The 7,517-nt window shown below is 52.8% G+C and overlaps 1 pseudogene; it reads left to right on the top strand.

The window, feature by feature from the left end:
• Window positions 1-2,757: 2,757 nt before the first annotated feature.
• Window positions 2,758-5,523, top strand: LOC138176345 (class I histocompatibility antigen, Gogo-OKO alpha chain-like; annotated as a pseudogene).
• The last annotated feature ends 1,994 nt before the right edge of the window (window positions 5,524-7,517 follow it).

The raw sequence follows: 7,517 nt of genomic DNA, 5'->3' as shown, positions 1-7,517 counted from the left end.
GAAACCACCGCAGCTGATGGTGATTCACTCTCCTGAAGTCTGCTCTGGCCACCACTTGTTGGTGCTGCCCTGGGGCCAGAACCTCGGGACTCACAGGGGACTGTGCTTGGCTCCCACCTCAGTGTGATCGACCCTTCCTGTTGGCCTGCCAGGCTGCCTTCTGTGGGAGATGTGTTTCTCTCTGTCACTTTGTGGGCTCTGTAGCTCTAAAATTTGTTTAGCGTCATTTTTTTACATGTATTGGAAGTGACTGGAGCAGGATCTCACACCAAGTTTGTTCTTTTACTCTGCCATCTTGGCTCTGACTTCCCCCCTCCTCCCCCTTTGGTCTTGCTCAGCCATCTCGGCAAACCAAAGATGGAACATTGCCCTCTCCTGACTTGATGTTTTGTTGGCCTTTAAACTTCATTTGGTTTTAAGATAAAATAACCTTAACCAGTCAAAACAACCCTATTGTGGCCAGTATAATTTGGCCTATCTTTAGTTAACTAACACTGGTGCTGGCAATATTGGTGCTAATTTTTCCAGATAGATTCATATTTCAGGGGATGTATACAGAGTGTTTGACCACAGATTTGATTCTTGCCCCATGAGCTAGCCTAAAGAGAATTTCAGTCTTCAACAAAACTAGTGGGAGTCCTTTGGAAGCTGCTAATCAGGAACTTACCTGACACTGTCAAGATTAAGACTCCAGGAAAAATGGATCCTAAGGTACCTGAGTCAATAGTATTGGCAAGATGGGGTCCTGTTCTGCCTTTGTCCCAGTCCATCTGTTCCACTTGAGTCATGGCACCTTAACTATAGATCTAAAAGTTTGGTTAAAGGAGGCAAACAGGCTGGGTGATATACGTTTATATCATTTATTCCCTTAAAGCTAGCAGATACATATTGCAGGGAGCCAAAACACAATTTCTGACTGGGTGATACAAGAAGGACAAAGTTTCTGTCCCTCAGATTTGGTCTCCATATGTTTACAAGACAATTGACAAACTAGTGTCAGCTGGACCCCAGGATCCCTGAGCTTTCCCCACACAGCACATGCCTCTAAAGAAAAGAGAAGTCCCACTATTCAGCCTTATTGGGTCTTTGAAGTTGCTGACACAGGAAAGGGCATTTTTAGAGCAAAGCAAAGCAGTCTGATTGATCACTGCAGGTTTTGGCCCTTATTGGAGTTCAAACATTGTCCATAGAAAATATATCAAAGGATACATGAAATCTGACCAAAACAAGTCATTTATATCCAAAGAGAGAGAGAACTGATATGGATGTGAACCAAGAGCTATTGCCAATAGCTGGGTGCTGAAAGGATATGAAAGTTTCTAAAGTCCTGCCAACTATAAATGACCACATGAAAACAGGTCTCTAAGCAACCGTAAGAGAAAGTCATGTGAAAGTAACCTTGCCATTTCTTGTGAAGAGTTAAATTTTGTGTATGCCAATAAACATAATGCCGAAATAAGAAGAAACGATTCTTCTGACCCACAAGGTGCCAGACAGAAAAAGGAGGCAACAGAGTTGTTGATAAACTTCATGAAATGAGACATCTGGAAGTTCTGACAAATGGGACAAGGATAACAACTGGAGTTAATATTCTGTTAACTATCAAGCAATGTTTAGCAAACAGAAGAAACCACAGTTGTCTGTCCAAGGGTAGATAAGTGTGGATTGTTGGTCTTCAATTTCCTAATCTGTAACATAAAAATTATCTCCAAGATCCTCTCCAGGGGTAACTTTATGTTTTGAAGTTTGAAGTTTTCTGGTTTCCTAGTTGGGGTGATGAGACAAGAGAGAGGGGACATTTTACCAATTGTGCCCAGATTCATTGTTTCTGGGGAAAAAAAAGTCACTAGGGGGTCAGCTAGGTGGTACAGAGGATGGAGCAGGGGTCAGGAGGACATGATCTCAGACACTTAACACAAAAACTAGCCTTGTGACCTTGGGCAAGTCACTTAAGCCCAATTGCCCTACTTTCCCCCTCCAAAAAAAAGTTGCTAGAAATTCTCACCTTCATATCTCAGGCAGTTCAGAAACAAGCATAGGCTGAAATGGTACTCTCCATTTTAAGAACTTTCCTTTGGTTGTGATTGAGTTGTATGTGACTGCCCTATTTGGGGCTTTCTTATCAAGGAAATTGGAGTGGTTTGCCATTTTCTTCTACAGCTCATTTTTTCTAAGGAGGAAACTGAAGCAAACAGGGTTAAGTGATTTGCCCAGGTTCAAACATGTAGTCTGAGTTCTGGATTATATGTAAGTCAGATCTTCCTGATTCCAGGCTCTAAGCTCTAACCATTGGGTTCCCCAGATCCCCCTTTTATGAAAGGTGAAACAAAGGCTTCTATTCTGATTCCAAATTCCATGTACCGGACTCTGATTTACTCTTTCTTCTCGGGTCCCTGGCTCCCTTGGCCTAGGGAGGTTACCAGACTAGCCTGAGTCACAGCTGGGATGGGTGGCATTAAAACGGAGGTGGCCCCCCACAAACCAGCCTGCAGATTTCTTCAGTCCTCGGACGCCCTCGGTTTTGCGTGGGGACATTCTCTTCCTAACTTCTGACCCTTCTTTTTCTCTGGTTCAGGCTGAGAGCACAAGAGTCTTGGGCTCCTGGAGTGATGATGGGAGGGTTAGGGTTTCAGCTTTGGTCTCCTAGCCCGTGCCAGCTCATTCTGCCCAGTCACCAATGACGCCTGTTGTCTCCCGTTTTCTATTGGCCGGAGGGGTCTCCGTGAAGCCAATCAGAAGTGAGGGATTCGTCCCTTTATAAACGCAGAGTTCTGTCTGGTCTCTGCAGTCCTGGGCTCCTCTGAGCCCGGACCATGGGGCTCCTGGTGCGCTCTCTCCTCCTGCTGGGGACCATGGCCCTGCCCCGTACCTGGGCAGGTGAGTTCGGCCCCCGGGGCGGACGGGAGGGGGGGATGGGGCTTCCTACAGAGAGCTCCCCGACCCCAGCCCGGGGGTCCCGTGCGTGACTCGGGGACAAGCCCGTTGGGGGGTCTTGGTGTCGGCTCCTTAGTGGGAGGGGCGCTGAGGGGGCTGAGGAGAGGACTAGGAGCCGGGAGGGAGGATGGGGGCGTTAAGAAGCCGCAGAGCTGCCCCCCCCTCCCCCATCCAGGGGCGAGGACGGAACCAGGGGCAGCTTAAGGAGGCTCAGAGAGGACCGGGGGTGGGGCCAGGCTTGGACCCAAGGTGGGGGGCCAAGGGTGAGGCACCCGGGTCGGGACGCACTAGAGGACCCGTCTGTGAGGTCAGAGACGCGTTCGGCTGATCTCCAAGCGCCGGAGTCTCCTAACGGGATTGGGGGGAGGGAGGAGAGACATCTTGGGACCCCAGGGTCGCCTGTCCAGGGTCACGCGCGGCCCCTCCCTGACACCGGCCGTTCCCTTGCCAGGCTCTCACTCCATGCGGTATTTCGACACCGGGCTCGGGCCGCGCTTCCTCCCCGGCCCCGAAGGCGTCCACACCCTCCAGCGCATGTATGGCTGCGAGGTGACCCCCGAGCTCGGCTTCAGGAGCGGGTTTTTCCAATATGCCTACCAAGGGCAGGACTACATCGCGCTGGACACGGAGACCTACACGTGGACGACGGCCGTGCCCCCAGCGGTGAACAGCAAGCGCAAGTGGGAGGAGAGGAGCATCGCGGAGCAAGCGAAAGCCTATCTGGAGGAGGAGTGTGTGCTGTGGTGAAGAAGTACCTGGAAATGGGCAAGGAGACGCTGCAGAGGGCAGGTACCGCCCCGCCCCCCGTGTACCCCAGCCCCGGATTGGGGGTGTCCAGAACAACCTCTGCCCTTTCCCCCAGACCCGCCCTCTGCCCGAGTGACCCGCCACGCTGCCCCCCACGGGGAGGTGACCCTGCGCTGCCGGGCCCAGGACTTCTACCCTGAGCACATCTCCCTGACCTGGCTGAGGGATGGGCAGGAGCAGCTGCAGGACATGGAATTCATTGAGACCAGGCCTGCGGGGGACGGCACCTTCCAGAAGTGGGCAGCTGTGGGCGTGACCCCGGGCCACGAAGGGGAGTACACCTGCCGAGTTCAGCACGAGGGGCTGCCTGAGCCCCTCACCCTGCAGTGGGGTAAAGGCAGTGAGGAGGGGGAGGGGAGGGGCTGGGGAAAAGGGAGGGGGGGGGGGAGGGGCCGGGGGGGGCAGGGGGAGTGTGCTGAGGAGGGATGGGGGGGAGGGCAGTGAAGTGGGGGAGGGGCTGGGAGAGGTGGGGCAGGGTTAGTCAGGCCAGAGGGCTCAGGGCCTCCCACTTCCCTTTTCCATTTCAGAGCCACCCTCCCCACCCATCGGGCTCATCGTGGGGGGCTTTGCTGCTGGCCTCCTCCTCCTCACTGCAGTCATTGCTGGAGTTTCTTACTGGAGGAAGAATAGTTCAGGTGGGCAGCCCTGGGAGGGTCCTCAGGGAGATCCCTGAACCCCAGCTTGTCTCTGTCCCCAAGTCCTTTCCCTCCCATCTAAGGGAGTGTCATCACTGTAGCCCAGCCTTGGGAGCCCCTGGAGCCAGGCCTGGAGTGGGTCAGGGCCCCTTTGGGGGCCTCTTTTCTCTTCCCCTTGGTTCTAGAGGCTGGACTGCAGTGGGGGACAGGGTGCAGTCCCAGTTATTTGTTGTGTTTCCCAGACAAACCACTGAACTTCTGAGACCTTGGTGTGGTCTCCTCTCTTGGATTCCTCACTGGGATTTTTTTCCTTTTCCAAGTGGAAAAGGAGGGGCCTATGTTCCAGCTGCAGGTAAGTGAAGGGTGGACATGGAGGGTAGAAGGAAGGGGCCTGGCCATGGTGTCTCTGGGCCCTCAGCATTATTCCAGCAGCCTTGCCTTGGTGTCCCCTTCCCTTCCCACATCCTGGTTCTGGGATGCACGTCCCTGACTGGGTGGTTTTATCTCCAGGCAGTGACAGTGCCCAGGGGTCAGACGTCTCTCTCACAGCCACAGGTGAGCCTCTGGGGCTTGGAAGGAGAGAGGGGCTGGAGTAAAGGGGGCCAAACAGTGAGGAAGGAATGGGGGAAGTTGGGCTGAGGATTGGCTGGGTGGTGAGGCAGGGCCTTCAGAATGGTGAGAGGCTGGAGGCCAGAGGGGCCTTGGAGGATCCCCCTGAGTCTGTCTGTCCTCCTTCAGCCTGAGAGAATTGCCTGGTGTGGACCTGAGAAGGAAAACCCATCTGCAGCCCTGTGTTATTCCTGTTGCCCTCTGGCTTCTCTCCCCAGCACCGGCCCCTGGGATCCTCCCTGGACTCCTCTGGCCCAAGCCCAGGGCAGCATCCTCAGGGCCTCCCCCTGTTCTCCAAGGCCTCCCTCCCTGCCTCCTTTCTTCCTGCCTGTCTCACTCTGCATGGGCCCCCCTTCACCCCTGAGGCTGCCCTCACCTCTGGATCCCTGTCTCGCTGACAGAACAGCTTTTGAACCTTCAGCTTTTCTCCAGTCTCAGCTGAGCTTCCTCTTGTGTGGGGGGTTGTGGGGCAGGTGCCAATGTGGAGATGTTCTGGCCACGTGAAGAGGAAAATAAAAGCAAGTTTGGAAGCATGTTAGCATCTTTTTATTTGTTCTGCTGAGTCTGTGAGCAAAGGTGGGGGCTTGGTCCAAGGGGAAGGAGCCTGGGGGAGGCCAGTGTATTGTATGACATGAGGGGGCAGGTGTTTGCCTTGGTCTGTAACTGCTCAGGGGCTCCTGTGGGCAGGGTCTTATTTCGACTTGTTCCAGGGTCTCAGAGCCCAGGCTGCCTCCAGGGACTGGAACTGTGCCCAGCCAGGCTGCTGGGGGCCGAGCCCAAAGGCCGCCCTCAGCGCTAACCTTCAGAGAGTCCAATTCTCTGTTTTGTGGTCATTCTCCTCCCCCCCTTGTGTGTGTGTCCCTGCTTTTCTTTCATTACAGGGGCCTCCCTAAGGGCTTCTGTGCTCTCTGCTCAGGGCTCAGTCAGGGCTCTGGGGCTCCATCTCTGTCAGTGACAGCCACTGCACTGAGTGACCACCTTGTCCCCTCTTTAGGCCGCCCCAGGGTGGGGGCTTATCTTCCCTCTGAAGAAGGGAAGGGTTAGAACCCTAACTGTAGCCTCTTGGAATTAGTGAAGGGGAGATATCTGGTCTCTAAATAGAGAGAAGCGCCTGTAGCAGCAAGCACCCCAAGCGTCCCCAGGGTGGCTGCTAGCAACACCGGTTCTTGGATCTGCTTTGTTAAAGGAAAGCAACTCAAAATGGGTTAACAAGCTCACTTTAATCAGTCAGACATACATTGTTTACCTTGTTCAGAAGAAAAGGTCAGCACCCTGAACCTCAAAGTATACAGGCATAATTATCAAGACAGAAACATCAAGTAGACAGATTTCCAAACTGTCCAACCATTACATCCATACCCAGTCAACATCTGGGTTTCCACATTCTGGGTTTTTCAAAGCCGGGGGACTCTCAACAACAGCTTCCCAGAATTCAGATCAAATCACAGAACACTTCTCAAGGTGAGTCCCCAAAACAAAGCTACACATCAGGGCTTATATAGCCTTCTCCTGGCTCAGAGAATGTAACAACCTCATGGACTCACTGGCCAATCAAGAAGTATCTACTGAAAAACAAGCCTCCCACCCCAGGCTTCAGGTGCACATTAGCCTAGGGGCAGGGAAGATCTTCCAAATTTACATTCTTATTACATTCGGCCCCAAGATCTTTCATGCCCATAGCATTTCCCAGGTCACATTTTCAAAGTACAGAACTAAAGTTACCAAAGTGGCTACTGGCCCTTAAACAAACACAAAGTACATAGCATTATCATCTCAATTCAAAACAAGAGTTCAAATACAGTTCTCTGGGGGAGGGGGGAGGAGTAACCTTCCCCTCACACAGCTCCAGCCCCTGCCTCCAAGCACAGTGAGGGGGCTGGGCAACAAAACCAACAAGGTGGGGTCCCTGGGGATCCAAGGCACTTCATCCCACCCACCATAGTCACAAGTCCATCCTCCCCCTGGGTCCCAAACTGTGGGATGCAGCCAGGAAACACACTCAGTGCCCCTGCTTTGCTGCTCAGTTCTTATCTTTTCCTGTGGCTGAATTCCGAACTCCTGGGCTCCTTCTCCTCCCGAAGGCGGCAGCCGCTCCTGGCTTCTGCTCAGGTCCCGATGCAGGCAGCTCACCATTCCTGCTCTCAGCTCAGCGAAGTCTGCATGCAGGCCATTCTTCTCTCCTGCTCCACGGCTCCACAGAATCACAGCTACCACAACTGGGAAACAAACAATTATCCCAGTCCCCATACTTTCCTTTTACTCTGCAGATCCTGCTCACAGCGCCATTTTGTAGCAGCAAGCACCCCAAGCGTGTCCTCAGGGTTTGCTGCTACCACAGGTTCTTGGATCTGCTTTGTTAAAGGAAAGCAACTCAAAATGGGTTAACAAGCTTACTTTAATCAGTCAGACATATATCGTTTACCTTGTTGAGGAGAAAAGGTCAGCACCCTGAACCTCAAAGTATACAGCCATAATTATCAAGACAGAAACATCAAGTAGACAGATTTCCAAACTGTCCAACCATTACATCCA

This window comes from Petaurus breviceps, unplaced genomic scaffold (assembly GCF_028583685.1).
Source record: "Petaurus breviceps papuanus isolate PSGF00001 unplaced genomic scaffold, PetGlider_PUasm1.0 86871, whole genome shotgun sequence".
NCBI classification, from domain to species: domain Eukaryota; kingdom Metazoa; phylum Chordata; class Mammalia; order Diprotodontia; family Petauridae; genus Petaurus; species Petaurus breviceps.
This window is presented reverse-complemented; position numbering and strand designations above follow the sequence as displayed.